Source organism: Aedes aegypti, chromosome 1 (genome assembly GCF_002204515.2).
Source record: "Aedes aegypti strain LVP_AGWG chromosome 1, AaegL5.0 Primary Assembly, whole genome shotgun sequence".
Lineage (NCBI taxonomy): Eukaryota > Metazoa > Arthropoda > Insecta > Diptera > Culicidae > Aedes > Aedes aegypti.
Window position 1 is genome coordinate 256,921,405 of NC_035107.1, and position 15,053 is coordinate 256,936,457.

The 15,053-nt window shown below is 36.9% G+C and overlaps 1 protein-coding gene and 1 long non-coding RNA gene across 2 annotated transcripts in view; one reads left to right on the plus strand and one right to left on the minus strand.

The window, feature by feature from the left end:
- The window catches only part of LOC5576344, an 877,728-nt gene that overhangs the window by 809,330 nt on the left and 53,345 nt on the right, over window positions 1-15,053 (minus strand).
- LOC110674089 lies at window positions 10,496-11,944 on the plus strand. The gene is made up of 4 exons (XR_002498636.1): window positions 10,496-10,590; window positions 10,655-10,880; window positions 11,633-11,696; window positions 11,751-11,944. It is a non-coding gene; the product is annotated as an uncharacterized LOC110674089 (long non-coding RNA).

The following is a 15,053-nucleotide window of genomic DNA, read 5'->3' on the forward strand; positions in this document are numbered from 1 at the left end:
GAAGTAATTTCTGGTAAAATTCGTGGAGGAAGATTCCATGTGTAATCTTCAGAGTAATTTCTAGATAATGTCTTGAATTTTAAGAAAGCAAGAACGAATATCTTAAGAAATTTCTGAGGGAATCCATTGAAGATTACCTGGAAAATTCCTTGGAGTAGTTTACGTATCGATATTCCAGGAGCCATTTCTTAAGGAATTCCTGGAGGAATCCCTCAGAAAATTCATGAAGTAACTTCTTGTAGAATCTCCAGATGGAATGCTTGGAGGAATCCATGGAGTTCTGATGAGGACTATTTGGGGATATCCCTGCATGTATCCTTGGAGGAACCCCAGTAAGAATTTTACTAGAGGAATCTAAGCACAAAAACATAACTATAATGGGCATGTACTACACACAAAGCTCATTTTACCGGAAATCGGTGAATTTCACCGTAATCTCAACAGCTGTACAGTTCGAGAAAATAAAACACCGGCTTCTCAGAGCTTAACTTAACTTATTAGTTAAGTAAGGAATGATTATAGTTATGCTGTCTCTATAATATATTTTTTTTCACGTATTATCATAATTTGAAATCAAAACTCAACGAAACCGGGAAATCATGCTTCCAATTATTCTCTAACTACAAACATAATCAAATTTCAACTTATTAACTCCCGCCGTGATCAAATCAATCGTCACCAAATAAGCACCAGGCATAATTCGATCCCAAGTTCAACTCCTTATTTTCAGCTAATCGAATCAAGAGACAAAAATGGTCCGTCGGTAATCAAAATCATTCCGCCGTGTCAAATTGATGTTTCGAAGTGGATAAAATTACACGTCTAACCGGCTTCGTTCGTCACCTGATCAGTTCCCTAGATCTCCGAAAACATAGGTACGTGAACCCAATGATCTCTTCGCGCTTGCTTGCGTTGTTCAAGAGTTCTGTTTTGGTTACCAGGCGCGCGATATTTATTTAGGAATAAATCATACGCGCTGATTTGCATAATGGTACCGTTAAAGGTTTATGGAGCTCTGTTTCTCTGGTTAGAGGGCCTCGCCGGCGAGAAGTCCTCCGACACATCTCGGAGTTTCGGAGTCAGGTTACCCGCCAGCATGCGTATGTTCGACTCCATTATGCAAATTGGGCTTCGGGTCTCTTATTGTAGTGATTTGAACAATATTTGGAGCGGCCCAAAGAATGGAAACACTTTCGTTAGTCACACGTGATCCATAGCGCTCTTTAGATCGCAATTATCGAAAAAAAAAACAATCTTCATTTATGTATGTCTGTACAAAAATTAAAAAAAAATAAGACACGTTTTGAAATTACGCCCTTTTGATAGTATATGTCCACAACTTGTAAGAAAAACAGGGATATTTACACCGTTTTTCGTATATCTCTATGATCAGGAGGAAGATACCATCAAAAATTAATACCCAATGAGTTTTCAAAGTTATTATTTACATTTGAAATAATAGACTACAAACTTTGAATTACGCCCTTTTCGATGTGCGTTAGTCAAAACATTAGTTTTTAATAGGTTAACGTGGCATTCCAATACCGTTAATCGCAAACAATGTTCAACGACAAACAGCGATCACAAGACTCATATTGATTAACTTATGTTTTGCAGGCTCAAGTGCTGTGTAGCATTACGGAGCCAATTGTGATTATTTACAAAGCAATGTTTGCATTTAAACATTAAGTTAGTTAAAATCAATTGGTCAGCACATATTTGATGGATTTTTTTTCTGATACAAACGGTCGTAAGTGGACGGTGGCTACATTAGTTGGTTTGTTTGATAGAGTGGAACAATCATTCCTTATTCGAATATGACGACGACACTGTCCCGACGACAACGACGGCGACGAGTATCATTATGCTCCAGCTCCAAACCGGTGACGATGACGACGTGAAATATGCGAAGTGCATAAATTGGAATTAGAGGAACAGTCGCTGCCACTCAGCTGGACGAGCGTTTCTTATGGGCTTAATTCGATATTGCAACCCGGCGCAAATGGCGCGCAAGAAAAGCTTAAAGCACATAAGGTAGGTGTCCCAGTTAAAGCCACAGTGGCTCCCTATTTAGCCATATGTGATAAGTTTGGTTAAAAATTTAAAATTGTTTCACGTTAACTACTAAATTAGATCTGGAAAATATTTAGTTGTTGGAACATTCGAAAAAAAAATAAAAATGGGAAAGCTTTCGAAATTTACATATGGCTGTAACTGGTACACATTCCCTACACGGCCAGCTAGATTCCATGCGCGCTTCGAGACAGAGAGACAGCGACAGTTGATTGCTATTTAAATAGTGTAAAACTAATCTCGTTACGCGTGAGACTTATTAAACGCGTGGTGGCGTCCAATCGGAGAACTATAAAATGTGAAGTAGGGTGTCCCAGAAAAAAAATCCATGATCAAAAAGTCATGGTGCTCGAGAAAGTGCTCAATCCTAGAATGAAAGATATGCTTGTTTCGACATTGATTTGTTAAAAATGTGTACTCTATTTCTCTTTATCGTTGCTCTATTTACATTGTTTTAGAAAACCGATTCACATTTCGAAACGTAATTTAGTGTGGTAAATAAAAATGGAATGGTGTTTGTATGTCACGAATTGGCGTGCGAACAGGTAAACGGATATACCTATGTACTCGAGTTTTCATAGGTTATAAAAAGTACATTTTGTAAACATGTAAAAACAAATTAAATATTTTAAATAAATATTTTTTTTTGATCCGGCGTCCAGGTTCTAAGGTTCAGCATTATAACTTTTCGGACACTGATTTTTTCTGAGACACCCTAATATATACCCTAGCCTAGGAAAAGAAGTAGCTAAGCGGTTCGGTGCCCCAAGCTTCAAGAGACTCTTGGGAGAGCCTTCGGTGTTGGAGCTTTGTTCTTTGCCGACGACGACGCTTCCATATAACAGCAGATCGTGCAAATGGAGCGCACGAGTGGAATTTATGGCGAGCTTGGAGTGCCTTACCGGACCGTCGCGTCGTCGCCGCGATCCAGATTGACCTGAAGTGGTGATTAGTATGCCAAGCACAATTGCCATTTTTGAGAAGTGCTTCATTTTCGGTAAGTACATTGTTCTCAGGAAATTTGGGCGATGGGGACACGCTGGGTGTTGATTTGCATATGAATGGGTGATTTTTTTTATTTATGAGCAAATTTTCAAATCGAGTTATGCAAATGTTTTATGTTTAGAGATGATTCCCACGCGGAGCTGTGGCACTCGATACTATTTATTATCTGTGTGTTGGAAAATGTGATAACACAAAATGAAACGAGCTCACCAATTCACAATCCCTTTTGCTCGATTTTTGGGAAACTCTTGATTCCCCAAGTAGAGTTCTAGAACTCCTGTCGAAATCTACCAAATTCGTAAATACTAACTACGACTGGCGGCACCCTTTGCTTCTCACGTGAATTGAAAGGTCTCTAAAACAACCTTATGCGTATACATATGATAGTGAAGTATTACTTACGTAGTGCAACAAGTGTCAATGTACTGACAATTGATTTACCTGAAAATAAACAAGATTCATTCATTAGTGACAATCGAAATCGAGCATCATGATGAATAATGGGTTCAATTTTTATTTTATACATCTGTTTAGAAATGATCAAGTCACTCGAATACGATTCTTTGTTAGGCCCAAAAAATGGGAATTAAACATACAATATGCGTTAATTATAAATTATTGTCCAGTGGTGGAGAGAGCACACACACGAACACATGTCATAAACAAATCCATCCCGATTTGCATCTCATCTCATCTCCGTTGTTTGTTTTCATCTTTCTGTCATATCATCGTCGTCATGTTGGTAATTGGTTGCGATAGTCATCGTTCGAATGTATCTGTCTTCTGCATTGCTGTGTGTTCTCGGTTCTCAACCCGTGTAGGTCAGTGGCGGCAACGCTGCCTGTCCAAGAGTTCCAATCGCGCCTCATTGGCTTCCATATATACATATCTTCGGTCGCAACTGAAAAACGAGTTCTACACCCTTTCCCGGGCCCGTTGATTACCGATCAAACATGTTAGATAAAAGTTAGATTCGTTAACATGTGTACCAGCGCGCCGCTGCTGTCGGATCGGACTTTCTGTTGGTTGGGTGACCTCACAGCGGAATCCTCGAGCTTGCGAGCAAGGCACAACACGAGTCCGAACTACAGACAGGGTTGTGCGCTCTTCCAGCGAGGTGATAATGGGCATTCCAGAGAGCGGACCAGGGATGCCAGATCTAGGGGATCTGCTGTAAATTTACGGAATGTTTGTTTTTTTATAGTTTAAAAGAGAAGACAAACTAAAATACAAAAATTTAAACATTAAAAGAGTTTTTGCAATTTCTCATCGTAATAGGCTGTTTTTCATCACGCCAATCTGTCATGGAACGGTCTACTTTCCTGCACTGAAGTATGCAGTGCGGGAATAGTCATTACGCAACTGAAACCAGTGCTGTAATGATTCATTACGCAACGCTTTCTCGTTACGCAACTGTTTTGAGTTGCGTAATTAATCATTACAAAATATTTTTTCAGAAATTGTAGAATGATGGTGAATGCATTCCGATATAATTTATAATACCCTCAAGTGGTCTTCTACGAGAATGTAAAAAATGTTGTACGTAACTCGTTGCAGAACTCGATTTTTACAGCACTCGTCGAAATTATCTTACTCGGCAAGCATCGTACGATAAATTTACGACTCGTGCTGTAAAAATCATCATTCTGCAACTTGTTTCGTGAACTACTATTGCATTGCCCAGTGCCATTATTTGGCAATCAAGTACTCTAGCTGTATTTACATATTTATGATTTAAAAACAAAAAAAATGGTTGAGAAGTAATTTGGATACACGCAGGTATCCTCATACTCGGAGTCACAAATCAACCCAACCTTCACTTCTTTTGTTTCAATTCGGCTCTACCGTGTGATAACCCAAATTTGGGTTAACTGGCATATACCTCTCGTTAGGTAGTTTTCGTTTGACAACATCGAAAAAAACAACTCAGTGCAAAAAAAAAACCAACCCAGCGTTGGCTTTCGAAGTCTCCGAGGTGGGGTAAAAAAACTTAACTTTAGGTAAGCTCCAATGTACTCAAATTTGGCTTATTCCACGGACATTCAATGCTGAGTCGATGCGTCTCTATCTGTTTTTGACAACATTGTTTTTTTTTTAAATTGAGGCATTTATATATTAATTTACGCCATGATATTACTCTTCAAGAATTTAGAGATTCATTGACGTCAAATAAGGCTTTTCTAGAAGATTGTACATGAAACCATAGAAATGAATTTAGAATCCAAAACTGATCTTGCAAGTAATCTGCAAAAAATATAAGTATTATGAAAACTACAGTATTATCAAGAATTCTGCCAAGATTCTTGTTAGAAGAGCTTTAAGTAACTCAAAATAAATCCATTCAGGATGGATTGAGGATGGATACATCAAGAAATCAATCAAGGGGTTTCTATAGATATTCGTCCAAATGATTTTTATTTCTTGATACAGTCAAACCTCCATGAATCGATATCTGAAGGGACCATCGACTCATGGAAATATCGGGTAATGGAACCGAAATACTTTGGAAAGTTGTTCGAGGGGACTATCATAGTAACCATTATATTTGGTTTTAAGTATGGTTCCATGAGGCAATGTCGAGTCATGGAACATCGACTCATGGAGGTTTTACTGTACGTTAATCCAAGGTTTTCCAGATTTTTTCCAAGAAATTCAATTGATTTCTTTTTAATTTTTCTAGGGAACAATAAGAAGTCTTCAGTGAATTCTTCCAGGAATTAGTATGAAATCTTTTCAAAACTGTACCTTATTTAATAAGTTCACTAAAAATTCTAAGATACATTTTCTTCAACAACACAAAAAAATTTCTTCATAAAGCAATCCAACAGTGTATGTAAGGATTCCTTCGAAACGTTTTATAATTTTTTAACAATTCGTCAACAATTATAACTGGAAATTAGTTTAATAATCACAATATTTATTATGTGACTCTCAATGATTACATCTGTGTGTTATACTTTGCAAATTGCTCCCCGCATTTTTTTTTTTTGAGCTTCTGTTTTAAATAACTTAATAAACTAACAGCCCTATAATTATGTCCGCCTTGAACAAAAAAGCACTAAAAAATTGTTCAGAAATAACGTCAACAAACCTCTTCTAGAGAATTGTCCACAAATTATACATCTTTTGCATCTGGAATTTTCAAGAGTTTCAAGAGGGTTCTTGAAAATGATTCTTCTACAAACTGGTCGGAGTTCACACATACCGGACTAGTTGGTATTTTGGCCTTGTAAGGATAAGTCAAGAGCTCCATTCATTTTTATCTTTTAAGTAGTATTTTCATACAAATGTTTCACCAAATAGATATGTTCTAACAATATTTTATTTTCTGAGGCAAACATTTTCTCATTCAAAATGCTTGAAGTAGTCTGTCTGAACATCGACCAACTAAGAACACTCGAATTTAAGTAAGCTTATAATAATCTTAAAGTACTTCATCCAAAGATAACTAATCAACTTGTTAAAGCATATTGCAATAAATCCTAAAGAAATCCCGAAAAAAGTTTCAGAAATTCTAATAGCAATCCGTACAAAAATGTGTGGAGTAATGTATAGGAATATTTGAAGAATTTCACCGAGGATACTTTCAAGCATTCCTCTTGGTAATTATTTCCCAAGAATTAGACTACTGTGCAGAAAATTTTTGCACAGTGAACATTTGCATACCGTTTTGTCTCAAATTCCGAACAGACTCATATTCCGAACACTCGGTTTTTGTATGGCGATTTGTTAGAAATGTTTCACTGAAATATGTCATCAAAAAACCAGGAAATGGCAGTCATTTGTAATTCAATTTAAACGTCTTTCAATCTATTTCGTACCTCGGGAATAGTGATGACTCTTTCGTTCGAGACCAGTAAAATCAGCTCAGATAAATTGATTTGCAAAATTACTCATTTGAATACGATTAATTCGTGCTGTTCGGAATTTGAATCAAGGTGTTCGAAATATGAGACAGAATGAACACAGTGTTCGGCATTTGAATCAAAATGTTGTTCCATACTTTTACGTAAAAAAGTATTAAACAAGATTAAACAAACAATTTTATCAGCACACTCAACAGCTAACGGTTAGACTTTGCGGAGAAACCAAAATGTTCACAAATATCAGCTAATTTATGCCTATTAAATGCATTTGAAGTCACTGTCGGCCTTAAGTGTTCGGAATATGAGTCAAAACGGTACCTCACATGTTATCAGTTTGAAAGCTTGCTTCGATACTAACGTTTTTCATCTTCGTTTTGATGTTGTGTGAACGATTAGCAAAACATTATTGACAGGCTAGAACATTGCCAGAAACGACACCTCTAATGACCAGCAAACTTCTAGATGACGAGTTCAGATCGTTCATCAACGTGGAGTTCTTGGGTGAACCGATGGACAATGACAACGATCAAGCTGCTTAAAGTTGTGTCGCGAGTAGGAATGTCGAATCGCTAATCGATTACGTCCTGAATCTGACTACGGGAAACGAATCTGATTCCGAAGAAGACTTTTTTATTGATTATATAATTTTGAAATCAGTATACAATACTCTTCTCCTCAAATGGAACCTTCCCGATGTATATGTATATGTATATGTATACTGGTGCATATTCTGAAAGAACATAACAAAAAAATGGACTTTCAAAATTATTCTCATAGGTATCTTCGGAGTAACGTTTGAATTTATTCTAGGAAACTTTTCTGAAGAATATTCTGAAACATTCCTCATAAAAAGGAATCTAATGAGACATCCATGTAGTAAAATATCCTATTAATATCTGAAAGCAACGGTTATATGAATTTAGATAGTTATTATAACAAAAACCTTACATTGATTCCTGAAAAATTTACACGTTAATAATTGGTAATGGATTTTTTTACGAATACTTTGTGTAATCGATGGAAAGTTCCAGAACAAATTCTTGAAATAGTTTGTGGAGGAATCTTTACATGAATTCCTTTGAAAAGTCATGAAATTATTTAATCATTATCTCTGATAGGGTACTTCAAGATTGTTTTATCTAGCATAGTCTCAAATTCCTTGGAGAAATCCTTTGAAGAAATTTTTGAAAGATACCTGAAGAACTTCTGAAACTATTACTGGATGATACTTAGGATGTATTCCTCTAAAAAAATCATAGGGTCTATTTGGGACATTTTTCGCCACCAATTATATTTTCATTTTTTTGTTTTTTTCAAACCTTACGAAACCCTCAACGAACCCGTAACCTCGTCAAAAAATTTAATAAAGTCGCCGCATGGTGAATTCCACTTTACCCACTGTAATTAAAGGGTAAGGATTTACGTCGCATACAAAAGTTAAATATAATCAGTTCACCGCTCATTAAAATGCACAAGATGGTTAAAAGTGTCATGGTTTGTAAAACTGATGAAAATTGGTTTTGAATCCCCTCACTCTCTCCTGATGGAAATCCTGGCTACGCCCATGCACCACCCTGCTTTTCCTCCGCTACATAAAACCATTTAGCGTAATTCAATTGTGATCTCTTACTTTTTTCAAAAATTACACAGCTAGAAAACGTATCAATAAATTAAACTGTGTCAAAAATAGATGTAATTTGCCCTGGAATCATCTCCTGCTCATTGTTTACATTGTAGCAGAAAAAAAAATCCTTGAAAGCTAAATGAATATGCTTTGATGGAGTATATCCCGATATAAACCACAAAACGACTCTTAAATCTATTCCGTATGTTTCCCGTTCCCATGAATTGGTTCCAAATGAGGCACTCTTTTATCAGCAACGGTACTAAATAATGGCTTGGAACTCCTCAAAGTTTCAACCAGGAAGCAACAAGCAAGCAATAATTTATTCGTTTATTTAATAATAATTTATTAATTATTTATTTTCCGCAACATTTAAAGTGTGTTTTTGGCAAATTTAATCGTCTAGATTTGTGATGTTCGAAATCAGTTTTTCTCTAATTGACATAAACGTCTCGCCACCGAGCCGTATATAAGCGTTGACAGGTGTTGTACACTGCTTATAGGCAAAGGGTTTAAAAGCCTTGTAACATGGCGTCATATACCCATATACGACTTATATCAAGGCTTATGATGGTAATTGGTAGTAAAAGCCGTTTAACAGCTCAATTACCGCTTATAACATGCTTAGTGGTTACCTGGAGTTGTATACAAGAGTGTGTTAAGTGGTAACTGTCATACATTTGTTGGATTGAATCTTCTGACACTGTCAAACAAAGGGTAAACAATAACAATGATTTGTTGCAGGCAAGTATTGATGTGAGGTGACAGGTGAGTAAAATGAGGTGAATTTGTAGTCTTTGAGGCAAGCAACATGACGTGTGCTGCTGGTGCGGTACTTAATGAAGTACCCCGGTGGCTTGCTGCTGGCCTGAACATGTATTTTAAGCTATTTTATCTAGGAAATCTTGTTATATTGATGAAATGTGCCGAGCTCTTGAATAAAAACTTACGTGATGCTATTTCATGAATCTGAGGTCCTCAAAATACAACTGATTTACACTCAAATCTAGCATACATTCAGAACACCAGAGAGATGAGTTAAATATTTTATGTAAAACGGCAGCACGGCTCTATTTTAGTTTTGTTGAGTGTAAATAGGGTTTGAACAAATAGGTTGAAATAGGTTAAATTTTTCAAATAAGCATTTTCCTTTAAATTAGATCAATTATAATGCATCCGGCGGAAAAATTAGTCCAATTCCATACACGCAATATTAATCATCCTAATATGACATGAAATTTATGTAAATGAAGCAAAAGTCAGCACGAAATCGATTTTTCATTATGTATGGAAATTACACACAGATGTGTTAGAAGAGTTCCGTTTTGTGTAACTTTTTTCAAGAGAGTAAATTAATGAATGTTTGCCCTTTACTACCATATACCGAATTTGCTGGTATTTCCTGAGACATATTTTATAACTTGTAATCAGAAGTCACAGTGTGTGTACCCGAGTACTAACTTTTAAGACGTGTCTTTTTACAATTCCATATATCAATATGGACTAGCTGTTGTTATACCAGAAAAAAGCTTTACAGAGGATACACAATTTTGAAGATGATTCAGAAGCATTCTACTCGGTATACATTCTACGGTATACAGAACATCCAGTATTGAAATTATCAATAGTTCTAGACAAAAATCGTTGCAAACTTCTTTTGCCATGATAAGCACATTTAGCTTAAAATAGTATAAGTTTTAAAAAAAGCTTTTTTCCTCTTATAAGCAATAGAATTCAGTTTTGCAACGACAATGTAATTTTACCAATAAAGGACGATGGTGTTGCCTAACCGAGATATAAAAAATGAGAGTAATGTTTGAAATGACACTAATAAATAAAATTTAAAAAACGTATAAATCAAATCTACGGAATTAATACTGTGAAAATCTGGCATCACTGGATCGGACCTCTGCAGCCTCCCATTTAGAACCGAATGTAGGTGCTAACCAAGTGGATGAATCGACGATGTAGCCGATGACGACCAAAAACTGTTAGCAGGGAAGAATCATGCATCGTAGTTCGGTTGTATTTTCGTAAATTGCAGGTTCGGTCATGGTTTAAGATAATCTTATTAGAAGCATTTTAGAGGTGTCAAAAATGTGCTGCCGGTTGCTAGAACGAACGGGACCAGGAACAGACAGCGTTTAGAGATGAACAAACCTAAGCAGCTTATCGTAGTTGAACAATGTTGCATTGAGCCACTGACCGGCTCGAAAAGAAATCGATCTCATCGATTCGAATATCGGCGCTAATCCGATTAGTCGCATTGTATCAACAAACAAATCACGAACCGTCAGAGATTCGCCATATCGGTAAGTGTGCTTTGACGAATGGTTGCATCACCGTCACACATCAGGGCTCCTATGCACTGAGTAAATTGCACGATTGCATGGCTCGATCACTACTGCCGAAGCGCATCACCCGGTGAGCACCGGGAGATATGACGCAGGTCTACTAATAAATACTGAACTTTGCCTTACATAACCTTTTTCCGCGGAATCGACCAGCACACTGCACAGTGGCGTCGCTTCATACGGAAAAAAAACCTAAAAAATGTCACAAATCGTTTGAAAACGATAATTCACCAACTCTACTTGATGCTCGCCGTAACCTTCATAACAAATTCAAAATCTCAAAATTTTTTGTTGCTCCAATAATTTTGAAATTTGAATATATTTTTTTTGATACCTTTTTGGTTGCAATTGAAGACATGACATGTAAAAAACTGCACAGCTATCATGATATTGAATGATTGAGATGTTCTTTCCAAAAAAAAACCTGTTGATTTTGAATTGGTGAGATTTTGTAAAGCTGGTGGAAAAAATCTAGATTTATTGGGAAAACATCACTCTAAAAAGTTTACAGAAACTTTTATGAACTTCAACTTTTGATGATATATCACCACTGTGCATTGCCTAACTAACCAACTGACTTACTGCACTTGAACGCGCTTCGATACACCGAGCTAGTCGTGTCTGCCTGTACAGGCCTGCTCTGCATTAATGACTCTGTACGACAGCTATGAACTGCCAAAGCGTTCATCATAGATATATTACTACTCTAGGTACCGTCAAAAGGAGTAATTTGCAACAGCAGGCCTACAAATTGTTCTCCGTTTAATTTCAACGGTAAATATATGAAGTTTGATTTAAATTTTTTGAACGGTCTATGAATTTCTGAAGTTTGGAAAAGTCGCACCCTGTTGAACGGTATACCTACATATACATGACAAATTGTTATGAACGATGATGACACCCGGCTGCAACCACAACTCTATAGTATATGGCCATCGTCTTGCGAAAAGATGGCAAATTGCGTTCTCGAAAAGTTGCCGCCGCGATGAACATGAATGCCGAAGACAACGACGTGCAAATTAGTCCCTGTTTCGTTGAAGTTAAGAACGCACACATATCACAGACTGAAAGTGCGAGGGAGGCAACTTAGGAAGTTCCAGAAATAGTTCCTCAACTATTTAGGAGCAGTTTCGAAACATTCATGTTAGGTTTGAACCGTTTGGGAAATATTGCGCCGGAAGATGTTATACTTTAGTTTTGGTTTGATCTTTACTGACTGGAATCTGAAGCATTTCAAACCTCAAGATTGATGGATTAGATTTGGATTGGATTTGGATTGGATTTGGATTTGGATTGGATTTGGATTGGATTTGGATTGGATTTGGATTGGATTTGGATTGGATTTGGATTGGATTTGGATTGGATTTGGATTGGATTTGGATTGGATTTGGATTGGATTTGGATTGGATTTGGATTGGATTTGGATTGGATTTGGATTGGATTTGGATTGGATTTGGATTGGATTTGGATTGGATTTGGATTGGATTTGGATTGGATTTGGATTGGATTTGGATTGGATTTGGATTGGATTTGGATTGGATTTGGATTGGATTTGGATTGGATTTGGATTGGATTTGGATTGGATTTGGATTGGATTTGGATTGGATTTGGATTGGATTTGGATTGGATTTGGATTGGATTTGGATTGGATTTGGATTGGATTTGGATTGGATTTGGATTGGATTTGGATTGGATTTGGATTGGATTTGGATTGGATTTGGATTGGATTTGGATTGGATTTGGATTGGATTTGGATTGGATTTGGATTGGATTTGGATTGGATTTGGATTGGATTTGGATTGGATTTGGATTGGATTTGGATTGGATTGGATTTGGATTGGATTTGGATTGGATTTGGATTGGATTTGGATTGGATTTGGATTGGATTTGGATTGGATTTGGATTGGATTTGGATTGGATTTGGATTGGATTTGGATTGGATTTGGATTGGATTTGGATTGGATTTGGATTGGATTTGGATTGGATTTGGATTGGATTTGGATTGGATTTGGATTGGATTTGGATTGGATTTGGATTGGATTTGGATTGGATTTGGATTGGATTTGGATTGGATTTGGATTGGATTTGGATTGGATTTGGATTGGATTTGGATTGGATTTGGATTGGATTTGGATTGGATTTGGATTGGATTTGGATTGGATTTGGATTGGATTTAAATTGGAATTTTAATCATTCAGCTTATTTTTCCTAATAATTTCACCAGTTTTGAAAAGCGAGTTTCTAACTCATAACAGATGCGCAATAAAAAAAAATTTGTCGGTCCGCTGTCGTCGTCATCGCCAAAACGGGAGTCTTCACTATCTGAAGTAGCTCAAGTCTGCAGCTGAGCCATTAAGATTAAGCCTTCCTCATAACGTCATACACAGTTCGAAACCGCGTGATCCAGATGGTTCCGCGAGGAAAACCAAAACCAGCAACATCCGAATAAAGAAAATCCAAAACGGTGGAAAAGCGATTCACACAGAAAACAATCGAAAGTGAAACCAAGAGCGTGACCCACATTTGTCACACTTTCTCGGACTTGAACTGGAATCAGATTGGGAGTAATGTGATGTGTTTGCTGAATAGGGCACTGAAATTTTTGATAAAATTTTGTTTGTATTAAATGCCACGATAAAGCATGTTGTTGCTACTACTTTGGCAAATTTTACTGCTTAAATTATGGCAATATCATATTTAAACTTAAACTTGAAAATTGGGTTGAAATTTCAAACTTTGTCACTTTTGATCAAAAACCGCAAAAACGCCATGGTGGTTCTACTTTTAACACTGCACGGAGCCGCAAATCAACCCAACTTTGACTTCTTTTGACGCAATTCGGCTCTTCCGTGGGATAACCCAAATTTGGGTTAACTGATATATACCTATCGTTAGGTTGTTTTCATTTGACGAAAAAAAAAAATTCACCCAAAATTTGAGTTTAAACCAAGAGGTGGGACATAAATCTGAGAAACAAAAATATGTGTTTTGAACTTAAATCAACAAGAAACATTTATGAAAATTGAGTAAATATTTGTTTTTATCTTAAACTTAAGCGTTTCGTACAAAAGTTTTGGACTTTAGGACCCTATTTCTCACGAAGGTTAAATGTGGAGTATGGAACTTCCATCAGGCTATCTATATGGAACACATGAGACAGATGGGAGGTCGACCGTCCAGCGATGTTGGGATAATTCATGCGCATTTTATAAATAAATTTCCGTTTTGTAAGCACACAGAGACATCAGACTGAAGAAAAGGAAACCAATCGGCTGGGGATGACGGGATTGAAAAAAGTGAAGCGACGAGGAAATTGCATTCAGATCTCGACGGAGCTGTTTCAGTGTCCGGAAAACAGCGCTGTCAGTCGTTTACAGGATCACTCCTTGGAGATGACAGGGGTGTTATTTCAGAAAGTTATTTCATTTTTAATGAAGATGAAGATTGAATTACATTGCATATGTGACGGATACTTTGTACATAATAATAAATGTATAAATTACTTTGTATCTCTAAAACGAAGGTATATTTTAGAAACGTATTATTCTTCTTCCTTTTCGCGTTACGTCCCTACTGTGACAGAGCCTGTTTTATACGTTGTTGTTATCTACTAGAATCCTAAGTAGAAATGCAATTAACCTGAATCCCATTTCTCCGAATGATCCATAACTTTGAAATCTGTTGTAAGGGGGCCATGTCATTCCAGGTTATTGCACAATCAAGGTAAAACCATTCGGCGTTATAGAATTCGGGGTAACATGGTAGAATATGCCCCATGCTGCTGACCTCAAGGTGGCCCCTCAAGCATTATTTAGCACTAATTTTATCCTTCATCTCATCACTTTGACCAATTCATTCGGGAGACGAAACTCAATACCTTCCAATGAAGCGTAAAGAACACCCATCATCACCAACAACGCTTGGTAGGTTCTTCCATCGCAGCGCTATCGGATTACCGAAAAATCAATCGATTTCCAGTCATGCGTTCGTTTATTTTCCTAACTTCGTTCACTGTTCATTGTCTCTCTCGGTCTTGTCGTGATTTGCCATTGACCTGCCCATCACCGCTTGCCGCATGCGGCGCATCTGTCCATGATCTAAGATCGGATGATTTGCAAGCTTGACTTGCAA